The 13861-nt window shown below is 52.1% G+C and overlaps 1 protein-coding gene across 1 annotated transcript in view; it reads right to left on the bottom strand.

Moving 5' to 3' along the window:
• IL4R (interleukin 4 receptor) overlaps positions 1-10259 on the bottom strand; it is a 32399-nt gene extending 22140 nt beyond the window's left edge. Inside the window, exon 1 of the mRNA XM_012732052.1 lies at positions 10187-10259. The gene's annotated coding sequence lies outside the window, so the exon portion shown is untranslated. The remainder of the gene's footprint in view (positions 1-10186) is intronic.
• Between the last annotated feature and the right edge of the window lie 3602 nt (positions 10260-13861).

Below are 13861 nucleotides of genomic sequence, written 5' to 3' on the forward strand. Positions count from 1 at the left end.
AATGAGCCCCAAGACAAGAGGAATGAGCCCCAAGACAAGAGGAATGAGCCCCAAGACAAGCGGAATGAGCCCCAAGACAAGAGGAATGAGCCCCAGGAAGCCACCAGAGCAGGGGCTGAGGACCTCTCATAAAGGCCCCTGACCCAACACCCTACAAATCTTAAGGCGGCCTGGAGCTTCCTCTGGCCACAGGGACAGCTGGACAGACCTGGCGGGGGGCCAGGCACACTTCTCCCTTGGGCAGCAGGCTTCCCAGAACTGTTGCCTGGCTGGGGTTCCCAGAACCGGTCTCCACGTCAGCAGCCGCACCCGGAACGTCAAGGCAGGCCCAGTCAGGGCCCTCAGATGGCTTGAGTTCTGCTCCCAGGCCCCACCCAGCCCAGTGAGTGAAGCGAGGGGTGGCAGAAGCTGGGTCTGAGGCGACCAGGGGCAAGAATCAGCAACCACAGCCCCTAGAACCCACCAGGTTCACCGTGTACCTACTGTGAGCTCCTGGCCCTCACCAACTCCTTTGCAGGTGTTTTCTGAGCACCTACTAAGTGCTGACTACCCCCAATGGAAACCCACTCCATTCACCCTCACCAAAGGCACCGTGGGCTCCATGAGAACGGAATTGTGTCTCATTTCCTGAAACAAGAACCCCTAGGCCAGAGGCCAGCACCATTAGGCGCTCAATAAATAATGCGACTCACTTTGTTATTATGTTTACACTCATACCGTGCTTCCTTAGTGCCCTGCGCCATTCTGGGTGTTTTAAGTCCTCCCACTGAAGTCAGTACGATTATTAACCAATTTTCCATATGTGAAAGTTCTTAAGAGAAGGAGGAATGGCAGGAAGGGAAAATGAAGAATGAGCGAAGAGCCGGGGAGGAGAGGGGACCATTTCCTCATCCAACACGTTGGGCTCTTGGCTGGAGACAAGAGGAGAACAGGTCTGGGATGAGAACAGCAAGGTGGGTGGGACTGGAAGGCAGCACTGGCTGCAGGCAGGTAAGCCATTCACACTCCGCCCCCAGGGCAATGGGGAGCCACTCCGCCCCGAGCAGGAGAGGCGCTGCTGTCCAGGAAGTCCAGGTTGAATTCCTGTGTGAACCGCAGAGGCGAGAAGGGGACAGCTGATTCCAGCCCTGTTGGGGCGGGCGGAGATGGCAGCATTAGGGGTTGGGTGGCAGGGGCTGGGGGAGGGGCAAATAACCGTGCATCAGGGCAGGGTGCCAGGGAAGACCCCATGCCCCACTGCATGGTAGACAAGGGGATGGTGCAGGGTGCGATAGGCTGGTCTGAGAGGGGCAGGCAGGGACTGCAGGCCGTGGCTGTCCTTCACGGGACATGGCCACACCAGACTCCCCGAAGGGAGAACATTATCTCGACACCTGGCACCTCATGCCAATGCCCAGTGCATGGCAATGTGGATACTCATGTTGGCTGCAGCCACAATGAATCCAACTGGCCAATGGGGCATCAAGGCAACTCCGCCCTGGACACTGGAAGTCCTGCCGTCTTCAGAGGCCCAGGGGCCTGCGCCTGGCCCACACGCCTTGCAGGGGGCAGCAGCAGCCTCCACCTCTCTGCAAGCCCTTTTCTCGCTCCATGTTCTGCCCGGCACATCATCCTTGCAGCATATCACACACACACACACACACACGTGTGCTGCCCATGTCCAGAGCCATAAGACCAGGGACCGTGTCTCTGTGTTCACCGCCGACCCCTGAGCCCAGCGTGGTGCGCCACTCGGAGGTCCATGGTATTTGCTGCGTGGAAGAAGGATGGGCCGACTCCCCTGGCTGTGAGCAAGGAGGTCTGGGGAAACGTGTCCCTGATCCCGACTCCACCACTGGATGGCGGGTGGGATCCCTCACGTCTGCAATTCTGCAGACGCCACTCGGGTGTTCAACAATGTCACTCCATGCTTGGTTCTGACATTGTCTCGGAGACAGGCTGGGCGGCTCGGGACTCGGGACTCAGTCTCCCCAGACTGCTCGCCGTCCAGCAGCCACCTGTGCTTCGGACCAACCAGCTACAGAGCCGAGGTTCCCACCCCCCTTTGATGCATTTGTTAGGCTGGTTCACACGACTTGGGAAACTCATTTGCTCACTAGATCACTGATTTATTACCAAGTCAAACAGGCAAGAGGCAAAGTGGGGAGAGGGAGGCTGGAGCCCCCAGGCCCTCTCCAGGGGCCCTTCTCCCCACCTCTCCACTTGTTCACCAACCCACAAGCTCCCCAAAGTTTCTCCTTCGGGGCTTTAAAGGAGCCTTCATCACAGGGAATTGACTGAGTAAATCACTGGCAACTGGCAGCTGACCGCCGTCCCCAGCATCTCCTGCTAGGAGGTCAGGGAGTGGAACTGCTGGTTCCAACACTCCCACCCCTTAGCTGGCTTCCCTGGCAGCCAGCCCCAGTTTGACATGCTTCCCCGAAAGTCACCTCATTAACCTAACATAAGATACCCCCTCATGCTCTTCATACTTAAGAAATCCAAGGATTTGGGGAGCTGGGAGCCAGAAGTCTAGACAAACCGACCAAATACAGACATTTCTTTCCATCACAACAGTGTACCTTGCCCGCCATTGCTGACAGAGCCAGGGATGCAGCTGCAAGGACTGGAGTTTTCTGCCTCTCACAGCTGCGAGCGCACTGACCGATTCTTGCCCAGCCACGGCAGGGAGTGACCTCCACAGGGCAGGCAACGGGGCATAGCCAGCATCATCATTCACAGTCCCGAGCGGAGGCTTGATGTCAGGCCCCGCACGCTGATTAGATTCTGGCTGTCTCAGTGGCAGGCATGGCTCCCCGCAGGCCTCCTTGGGAGGGCTGCAGAAGCCACCATCATTGCCCTGCCTGTCCCCAGTTCCTCCAGCGTGACTAGACACCGTGCTCTTCTGTCCATGGGCTCTCCATCCGCCCCCTCACCTCCTCCTGCCATAACTAACTAGCCTCAGGCTTAGTTGCATCAGACTCTGCCCTCACTTGCTGCTCCCTAACTAATTTAAGCCTGACAGCTGTCTGGGAAACATACTGATGCACTTATTATCCCCACTGTAGACATGGGATCTGAGGCCCAGAGAGGTTGCACAACCTGCCTAAGGAAGCACAGCCAGTAAGTGGGAGAGGCTGAGATTTGAACCCAGGCCATCTGGCTCTGGAGTCTGCACTAGAGCCTGGCATGGAGGAGACGGCCATAAACTTGTTCCTTTTATATGCCAGCCTGCTTGCCCCTCCCCTGTGGAGATGTGGTCACCCCTTCTCCCTGCACAGACAGAGAACCAAGGCCCTGCAAGACTTAGAAGTCAGTCCAGGTGACACAGCAGGAAGTAGCCAGGCTGGAACCTGGTCTGGTTACCCAGCCCCCACCAGTGAACTTGTCTCAACAGTGACCAGGACTTCGGCCTTTTGGTGAACCCGAAGCCGGCAACATGTCAGTAGAGCAAAGAGTTCCCTGTTTGCTTTCTATCTGCAGTCAGATGTGGGGAGGCGGGGGTTGCGCTCCCTCAAGTGCTTCCTGTTGTCGCACCCCACATTGCTCCTTGGCATGGGCAAGCGTGGAGCCACCCAGGGTACCTGAGACACAGAAGTGTAACTCGGGCCCAGACGTAGTCCTGCCCCCAGGCCAAGAGGCCTGGCGAGCCGGGGTCCCCTCGGGCCTCAGTTTCCTCGTATTTGAAGTGAGGGCAGGACCTCCTGCCTCACAGGTGGCTGCAAAGAAGCCCAAGACAGTGCAGACCCAGCAGGTGGCGAGAACTGGTCTCCACACCCAGGTACCGCACCTGGGGGGCTACCAGGGCACAGGCAGGTCTCACATGGACGAGCGAGGGAGGAAGCTGGGCTCAGAAGGACGGTCTTGACACCTCAAAAGGAGGAGCCCCCTCCCCCATGGTGCAAAGGGTTAGGATGCAAAGATGGCTCCCCCATGGTGCAAAGGGTTAGGATGCTGGCTGCAGCCATCTCAGTGCAAGTTTGATCCTCGTCCCTGGAGGTGACCACAAGGCACAACAGAACCTCTTCTGACCCGCCCGCTGCTCCCCTCAGCAGTGTACTTCATCAGTCTGCCTGTCCTAATCCCCACTGTGTCTCTGGTGAATCCTCTCACCGCCCCTACACCTCTGGCCTGTGCCCCAGAGGTACCTTAAAATAAGGCTTTTTTAGAAAAAAAGTTCAAAAGAAGACAAGGTGATCTTGGGGCTGGAAGTCAGGATAGTGGCCTGGGGAGCCAGAGGGGTGGGGTGTAGGGGAGCCCTCAGGCACAGCAGAGGGGCGGCTTGGTTTTTGAGGGGCTATTCACACACACGTGCACTTTGGGAGCAACACGAGGTGTGCACCTGTCTGCTGGGCCCTCCAGCTTTGCCAGGAGCCATCCACCTTCTCACTGTCACAGCAACAGGGGCCGCGCTGCCTCAGGGGCAGCTCCCAGCCACCTCTCTCTCACCGCGGAGCCTCCGTCAGAGGGAACTCGCAGGTCCCCGAGGACCTAGATGTGACACCTGACCTTCTAAGTGTGGGGCGCTGGCCTAGGTGTTCCTGGGTCTCTTATTTTTCAAAAGAAACTGAAGTCCTGGTTTCCAAGCACGTTGTCTGACCTGTAGGTGTTGGGAAATAGTCAATTTTGAAAAAGGCCCCTTTTGCCCCTACAATTGCCTGCTCACTAGAGGATGTGGCAATCAAGGTGAGGAGGGGAGCTGGGCGGGAGACAGCCCTTCACCTGTTCACCTGGAGCTGAGTGGCACCATGGTGTCTGCAGGGAAGCTGCAACTACCCCAGGCCCCGTGCCTACCTCCGCTCTGGGGGAGGCAGAGCAACACGACTGTGCCCGTCGGCCCAGCCGGGCTCTCTGCTCTGCCTTCCTGCCCTCGCCTATCCCTGCTCAAACCCTGTTCTTTCTTCCCTCTGCCTGTCACTCAGTCCCAACAGCCTTTCCATTCTTGCAAATAGCTGCGTCCCTCACTTATTTCCCTCTCCAGACCGAGTTCCTCCAGGTTGGGGACTTGTGCCCTTGTGACCAGCGTGGCCAAGATGAGGCCACTGTTGCCGAAGGGCAGTGCCCCTCCCCCAGCACTCTCCAGCCTCAGGCCTCCATACGTGCCACTCCCTGGAACCTTGGCCAGGATTATTCACTGCCAGTACCCAACAGGCTTACAGGGGTGTCTGCAATGCCATTTGTCTCCACAGTGACAGTTATTTTCACAAATAGCCACAGAGAAAGGTAAGTGGGTTATATCCCCACTTTACAGACAAGGACACTGAGGTACAAAAAGGGGAAATGACTTATAAGTCATCTACTGGGCAAATGTGTTACAGAGACTATGATGCAGACAACTTTAATTTTTTAAAGCTCACCTGGCTACCATCTGACCTTTTTGGGAATCAAATACCATACATTTAGAAATCAACAATTAAAAAAAAACTTTAAAAAATTCCCATTCACCTTTAAAAAAAAAATCAAGCACATAATTCTTTCAAAAGGGAAACTGTAAACTATTAAGAGCTGTCTTTGAATGTGATCCAATAGGTCTTGTGTGACAAAACCTATGAAATGAAGCCAAAGCAACATACAGAGAAAAAAATATATAGCCTAAAGTAGATTTATTAGAAAACAAGACTGAAAATAACTATTAGTCTCAGTAAGGAATCTCAGAATGGAAGAAACTTTGATTCATCAGTGTTCATACAGAAGAGAGGTCCAGACATTTTAGTTGATAAGTCCAACAGGAACCCCAGGTGGGATGCGAATGATACAAGGTACAATTACAGGTTGTATCAAGAGAGGTGGGGGACTGCAGAGCCAAAGAAGTAACAATCTCCCTCCTCTGTGACTCAGCAGACTTGGAGGGCAGACTGCATTTTGTGTGGAACTTTGACCCGTTGGATCACATCCAAAGGCAGAATGGTCTTTACATTCCCTGAGTCAGAAGAATTGCCAAAAGGTTCTTATACCCTGAAGAGAAAGACCGGACCATCGTTGGCGGTCAAATGATCACTACTCCAAGAGGCATAGCCAGAGCTAGAAAGTGGAAACTCCTGGACAAAAATCTGACTAAATCCCAGGACACATTTTCTCCCAGTTAGGCCTTTCAACTGAGCAGTATGGCTTGCTGAAGCCTCTGTTTCACCTCCAGAGGCAGGACTGTCCGAGGCCACTAAGAGGCTCAGAGGGCTGGCAGTCAGAGATCTGGTGTCTCCATTCCCGACAGCTTTCATTTCCTCTTAAGAAGAGGCAGAAAGGGCACTTCCCTGGCCTCTCAGAGTGCTGGCACCAGGTACTGAGTTTTGTAAGCCAGCTCCGGAGACCTGCTGCTCAACAGCAGGCCCCTGTCAGGAGCGCTTGAGAGCAAGAGCACCTACCTCCCAACCTCTCTCTCTGGAGCCCTGCAGGAGAGGAATCAGCTGCTGGCCCATCAAGTCACAGAGTGTGCACATCAGCAAAACTCCCAGATTTTTTTTTTAAACAACTTTGAGGCAGTAACCTTGAGGCCTATCCCCCCCACCCCCAACTACCCACCCTGCCCTAAGAGTGACAATGAGTCAGTTGAAGGAAGACAGATCTGAAACCTCAGAGGAAATACCATTTCTTGGAAAGGCAAAGAGGTATGATTTTAGACAGAACCATGCATGCAAAGCTGGGGGGTTGGGGGGTGCCAGGGCAGAAGTGGGGCCAGGGGTGGGGAGGATGAAAGAGACCTTCTCCACTGTCTTGGAGTCTCCTCCCTCTGGTCTGTTCTTCCCCAGGACTCTGCCCCTTGTCTATCTAAAGGGTTCCCTAGGAGAAGCCCACCACTTGATGCACCCACACCCCCGCTTTACTTTCTACCTAGCATGGTCACTTCAAGACAGGATATGTTAGGTTTCTATTCTCTCCCATGTGAAATCTTAGGGGGCAGACATGTTTCAGAACTCAGAATTACTCAGACTACAGAAAGGTATTCTTGCATTAAAAATACACCTGACTTAACCATCCCCACGGGTCCAGAGCAATACCCCATGACCAACCACACTAACAGCTCTTCAGCTAGACATTGATGGAGCACTCATGCTTGGAAGACAAGGACAGACTCCAGAGAGCTCCACGTTTCATTCCCATCAAAAACATTTACTTTTTAGAATTTGTGGAATTCGGAATTACAGGTAAGGGAGGTAGGGCATCTCCACCTATTGGCATGTGTACTGTCCTTGACTAGAACTGAAACCCCAAGAAAGTGAGCACTTTCTCCAGGGCTCCATTGGAACCTCCTGGCCCATACAGATGCCCCATAAATACATGATGAAGAATGCACATGGAAGCTAGCTGCTGGATGTGGATGGAAATGGGCAAGGTGCCTAGAGAAGTTACCTCGTGAACACGCCTCCCTGTACCCATTTCACTGACAAGCAAACTAAGGCTGGGAGAGGCGAAGTAGTAAGGCCACACTTACACCTGGGACCCCGTCTTCAACTATAGCTTTCTCTCTGCCCCAGGTTCCAGGGAGCACAGTGATTTGTTGGGAGCCAGACAATAGCTATGAGGTTACAGCCATACAGCCGGGCAGATATGGCTCGTCTCGTGATATGGCCGTGGCTTCTGCAGGACTTCCCAGTCTCCGCTGGGCTTCTCCTAGCCACATGTTGCAAAGGGCATGTGGTGAGCCTCTCTTCTAGCCTCGCCAGGGGAAGCCTGGCAGAATATGACTGGGCACTAATCAATGTGCCAGCCGTGAGGAATGCTTGGGAAGATACCCCTGTGTGTCATCCTGACAACTAGCACAGCAGGAAAGCACACGGCTAGTAAGGTAAGCGGGTTCCAATCCCTTCTTCACTCTTGGATGTGGGATCTTGAGTAAGGGGAGCGCAAAGACATCTGCGGGCCCACCAAGTGGGTAGACTCAGTCCCGCCAATGGGGCTCACTTAATTAACAAATTCGTAATGCCTACTCTGTCCCAGGCACTGTTCTGTATGCTTGACATGTATTGATTCATTTCCCCATCACTACAACAGCAGCAAGTCGACACTATAGATCCATGATCGGGGAAACTGAGGTCCTGAGAAATTAGAGACGCAACAAGTAGCAAAGCCAGTGTTTGAACCTGGGCGATCTGGCTCTAGGATCCACACCCTTCACCTCCAATCTGTGCTTCTTGATAGGTAACAATCGACATGAACACTGTGTTGGGCACGTCACTATAAACGCGGTGTCGTTAGCCTTCAGGAAAGGCCGATTTCAACCAAGTGAGGAAGCAAAGCAGAATGTGGGAGACGGGAAACTTGAGATCCGGGGCCATGGGGTCCCAGATGCCATGGAGGGCAGTGGGGACCTACTGAACCCAACTCTCTTCTCCATCTTGGGCCTAGAGGACACAGGGAGGGAGGGAGGGGTGGCAGGGAGGAGGGGCTCCAAAGAGGTTCTCCCTTCTTTGACACCCCATTTCTGCTCCTTTTCTGAATCTGAGCATCAGGAAACTAAAAGGCTTGGACATCAGCCTTCCTGCCTGGGATGTACAAAGCACATCGCAGACTGAGTCACTGCCCAGAATTTGGAAATCCTCAGGTCACCCAGACCTGCCAGTAATTGGGTGTGTTGTAACCAGGATGACTCGCTGTTGCCATGCCTGCCCTGTCTTCCCACAGCCTCCCTCCAGGTTTGGTTCCAGAGAGCTGGGGTGCAATCCAGGAATCCGCACTGAAACACTTCATAGTTCAGGCAAACGTAAAATACACTGGCCTGCCTGCTCTGCCTCCTCGGAAGACAGTCAAGGCCTTCCACAGCAGCCCAGCCCTGCCAACCCCCTCAGCGGGCTCCACGTGTCCCTTCGCACCTCCCAGCCCTGGCCCCCCAGCCCCCTGCACAGCAAGTCTTTCCTCCCGTTCCTGTTTCCATGCTAAGGCTTCAGGAAGCCTGTCCCCTAGAGGAGTGGATCACTCCCCACCTATGAGCTCTCCTCAAGAAGAGGAGTAACTTGAGGATCCTGAACAGCGGGGGTCGGGGGGAGCGGTGACCAGGGGGACTCCAGTGAATACTGGAGAGGGAATAAATGCCCAGGGCCCATTCCCCTCCCACCCTACACCTCAGCAGACTGGCTAGCTGAGTTCAAGGGACCTTGGAAAGACTCCGAAACTCCCTGACTGAGGGACACCCTCGTGAAAAGTGCACCTGAGACTCAGTTTCCCCAGACTTTAGGGTTTTAATACAGGCATCAATGTCCCAGTAAATACTTGGTTCCTAAAGGTCAGGGAGGAGCTGCAGGGGTCCTACCTGCAGAGGGTTGGGGAAGGGCAGTAGGGTCCAGCAGGATTAGTGCTGGCCTGGAGGCGTCCTCATATCCCAGCAGCAGGCAGGGTCTGCCCTGATTATAAGAAATCCAGATTTTATTTTTAAAAAAGAGTCCAGATTCCTGGATTCATTGAATCTTAAATGCACGGAAGGGGAGGGCTGGTCATTTGCATTTTAATCAGCCCCCATCCCCCTCAGGCCTCTTTATGAGATGGTTTTACAAATATTGCTGAGAAGTGGTGAAGAGCAGCGTCTGGGCAATCACATTGCCAGGGCTGACACCTGCTGCACATGGTCCAGGTGGGCGTTACCTGAGCCAAAGTATTGAAGTCTGCAGCGCCCTGGCCGCGGAGTACTGACAGCACTGACCAGAAACCTATCCTGACAGTTAACTCAGAATACAGAAGAATACTGTGCTTTGAAGGTTCAGGGCAGAGAGCTCACTAAGTCCAGTAAATCGCTGTTATTGGAGCCATCCAGTATTCAAATGAGACCAAAAGTCTAAAGGGCAATTTCTTCTGTTCCCCAACCCCCACCCCCATTCCCAGACCTGCTGTCCAACTTCACAGTTTTTGGAACTTTCATCACCCTTCCCCCCAATCCTCATCAACTTCCTCTGTGCGGGTCTGGGGGTGGTTCCCCAGAGAAAGATCTGCCTTACCCCACCGCTCACGACATTCCCAAGTGCACGCCCACCCCACCCCCAGTCTGTCCCAGCTGACGTCTAAGGGACAGCGCGGGTTTGGGGGCTCACAGGGTGTCTGAGCGCCCGGGGGGCTGCCTTCCCGACCCCGCGCCTCAACTTCAGTACCCCGTGCGGGCGTGGGCACCCCCGAGGTCCCTGCTGCCTGGGGCCCCGTCGGTGGCCCGCACTTGTCAGACGGCCGCAACGCGCCCGGGGGCGATCCAGCGACCTCCCAGTCTCCGGAGAGCCGGGAGTCCTACCTTTGAGCTCCTGGTCCATTCGCTGCGCCGCCGCCCCGAGCGGGAAGTGGGAGACCCCGGGGCCGCCCGGCCTTCTCCGTGCTCGCTCACGGGGCTTTCCTGAGCGCGGGAGCGAGCCCGCCCCTGCTTCCTGCGCCCCGCCCCGGCGCCCCGCAGATTTGCATGCAGGCCACGCCCGACACGCCCCGGGCGCGCGGCCGGCCGGCTGTCCCTGCGTGCTGGTCACTGTCCCAGCTACCCTTTACGGTCCGGACTCCGGCCCCACCACGGACTCTCGCTGCTTGCTGTCTCACCTCACGCCCTTGCGTGCATCAGGCAGGAGGCACGCCTCCTCCGAGAAGCCCGCAGTAGCTCCCGGGCACTGTCAGAATAAATTTCCAACTCCTGACACACCTTTTACTCTTTACACCTCTCCGGTCTTCCCCCTTTGCCTTCCTACCAAGGTGCTTTTGGGGCTTGGGATGGGGCAAAGCTAACCCTTTGAGACCACCTCCCATCCGCTCCACACAGGGTGGGATTCTCCTACATGCTGGTGATTGTTCCTTAACAAATGTCTAGCACCTACTACATGCTACGTCCACAAAAATTAAGCGGGTGAAACTATTCCAGGGCAACCCCTATATGAAATGGGTGGCCTGGTTGTGGGTCCTCACCTGTGAGCTTAGAGTGACTTAAACTCAACTGCAGTAGACTCAACATGCGAAAAGGTTGATGAAGGGTTTCTTTACCAAAATAGGGGAAAAGAGGAAATTAATACTTCAGGGAGCAAATAGAGGGTGTCAAATTGGTAATGCGTCCTACCAGTTCCACCAACCTGGAATCCCAGGCACAGCGAAAGCCCAGAGCCACGCGAGCAGGAGCCAGCCAAGAGCCAAAACAGAGGCCCACATGGCTGGCTTTATACCAAAGCTGGCTGCCTAACTCCACCCTCAGGTCCCAGCAGGCCTCCCTCTGTGAAGGTGAATTTGGTGTTTTCCCGTGTCTTGGTGCTTTGGTCTGGAGTGGGTGGGGTCCACACAACCTGTGGAGTTCCTTCAGGACATCCTTCCCCCCTAACAAACCGCACTCCAATCTATAGTTAGTACTGTCTGGCAGGTCCTGTCCTAAGATACTCTATATGTTAACTCATTTAATCCTCACAGCTATCCCAGGAGGAAGGTACATGACCATCACCCATTTTACAGGCAGGGAAACCAAGGCACAGAATTTCTGTGCTGAGAATCACGCAGCACATACACGATTCAGATCCAGCCTACATAGCCCACTAACCACCGGGCATTCAAAGAGCCCTATGTAGCCTGATGGTTTATGCCTGCTTGGCTCATAAGTATTCACACTTACCCACCCACTTGTTCACACTCATGTACTCACCGCCCCAAACTCACACATCCACACTCCTACGCATTCACCCATATGTCCACATGATGTGCCGGACGAAACATGTCCATAGCCACTCACAGTCATCCATACACCGTGTTTTCATACTCACCTCACATCTGTACATTCACACCTGCCTACTCAAATGCACACATCTGCACTCAGAATCCCTGATGCACTAGCTCAGTCATGCTCACTCATACTCATCATGCATCCGCACAGTTAATATTTGAGCCCGGGAGGCTTAATGCTGTGAATGTCACCAGCTAAAAATGAAATCTTTTACCCCATCTTGGAGTCTGAGTTTGTGCCCAATCACATTTGCAGGCCACAGCAGAAATCTCCCTTTGGGAATGTGGGCCAGGACTGTGTGCCCTTCTGATGCCCCAAACTGGGCCCCCACCTGTTCTCTGGTCTTAAGTCAATCTGGCTCTTTCCTAGCCCCCCCTGCATCACCACACTAACTCAGCTACTCAACTGACTGTGGGACTTTGGGTGTCACTAGGCCTCAGCTTCCACATCTAGAAAGGGGGAATGACAAGGGACCCCACCTGATAGGGCCCTGTGTGGGTGGACAAACCATGTAAAGATATGTAAATACACACAGACATATGCAAATGTGCTCAATAAGCATAGATGTATGCAAATACACACTAAAGTGCTTATAATAACACCTGGCACATGTTTAGCACTCAGCAAGTATTCATTGCTCTCAGAATGAAGGTGAAAAAGAAGCCTATTTCCCCACCTTTCTGGTTGGTTGTGAACTAGGGGTGAAAACAATATTGGAAAGAGTGGAGGGGCTAGAAGAGACACAGCTGTGAAGATAACTGTGGAACTGTGAGGAGAGGACATATGGGAATTCTTTGAACTCTTGTAATTTTTATGTAAGTCTGAAATTATGTCAAAATAAAGTGTCAGAGTCAGGACATTGTCCTGAGGCACAAGAGACAGAATCAATGGGAAGTTAGTTGTCTTGACTCCAGTTTCATCCAAGCTTCCCAAATATTATCAGTGGCTGTGCTGTATCAGCCTTTGGAGAAGGGGCTGGAAGCCAGCAAATAACAGAAAACTCATGCCCTCAACCAGGGGATTCCCGAATATTACTTCAAGATAGCTCAGCTCACACTGTATCACAACACACTTGTTTCTAAGTTTTAAAAAATACATAAAAATTAATAAAATATTTCCAAACCCTTCAGTTATAAATTTACAGAAAAATAGATATCCCTAGTTCACAAAGGTTTAGTCAGTCTCTTGGACAGTTCTGTGGTGTTGACAAATACAGTAACATAGCAACATAAAAATAGAGTTCTATCTCCTCCAAATCCCCTTCTCATGCTCCCCAGCCCCAACTCCTGGAAGCCATTGTCCATTTTGCTGTCTCTCTAGCTGTGCCTTTTTTCAGATTGTCATTTGGCTAAAATCAGACAGCGTATAGCCTCTTAAGATAGACTTCTTTCTTTTAACAGTATAATTTTAGGGTTCCTTCATGTCTTCTTGTGACTTGATAATTCATTTCAATTTTAGCACTGAATAATATTTCCTCATTGGGAAGTGCCTCAGTTTATCCCCCCACCAATGGAAGGATCCTTGGTGATTTTCAGTTTAGAGCAATGATAGCAGCAAAAAAAAGCTATAACTACTTGTATGAAGGTCTTTGTGAAGACATGTTTTTAACTCCTTTGGATGAATACCAAAGAGTATAATTGCTAGATCCTATGGTAAGAGGATATTTTGTAAGAAATTGTCAAGCTCTCTTACAAAGTGGTTGTATCACTGTATTCCCACCAACAGTGAATAAGTGTCTGTTGCTCTGCATTCTTGTCAGCTTTTGATGCTGTCTGTTTTTTGGATTATAGCCTGTACTTGTATAATGGGATCTTATTGTTTTAATTTGCAGTTCTCTTAGAGAAATTTTGTTGAACATCTTTCATGTACTTAATTGCCACTGATCTATTTTATTTGCTGCTTGTTGTGTTCTTTTGTCTGCTCTTAAATTGGTGTGATAGCTGTCTTTAAGTTTTAAAATTTCTTATGTGTTTTGGATACAATTACGTTATTGGATATACTTGCAAAGATTTTCTCTGAGTCTGTGGCATTTCTTGTCATTCTTTTATTAGTGAGTGTCTTTTGCCAACTAGATGTTTTTAATTTCAATGAAGTCCAAGTGATCACATTTATTCTCTCATAAGTCATGCTTTGGTTTGTATACAAAAATTCTTTGCCAGACCTTTTAAATTTGCTAAGTTCTGTTTTATGACCCTGGCTGTGGATTATCTTGGTAAATGTTCCATG

Source organism: Condylura cristata, unplaced genomic scaffold (genome assembly GCF_000260355.1).
Source record: "Condylura cristata isolate star-nosed mole 26May11 unplaced genomic scaffold, ConCri1.0 scaffold00032, whole genome shotgun sequence".
Taxonomy (NCBI): Eukaryota; Metazoa; Chordata; class Mammalia; order Eulipotyphla; family Talpidae; genus Condylura; species Condylura cristata.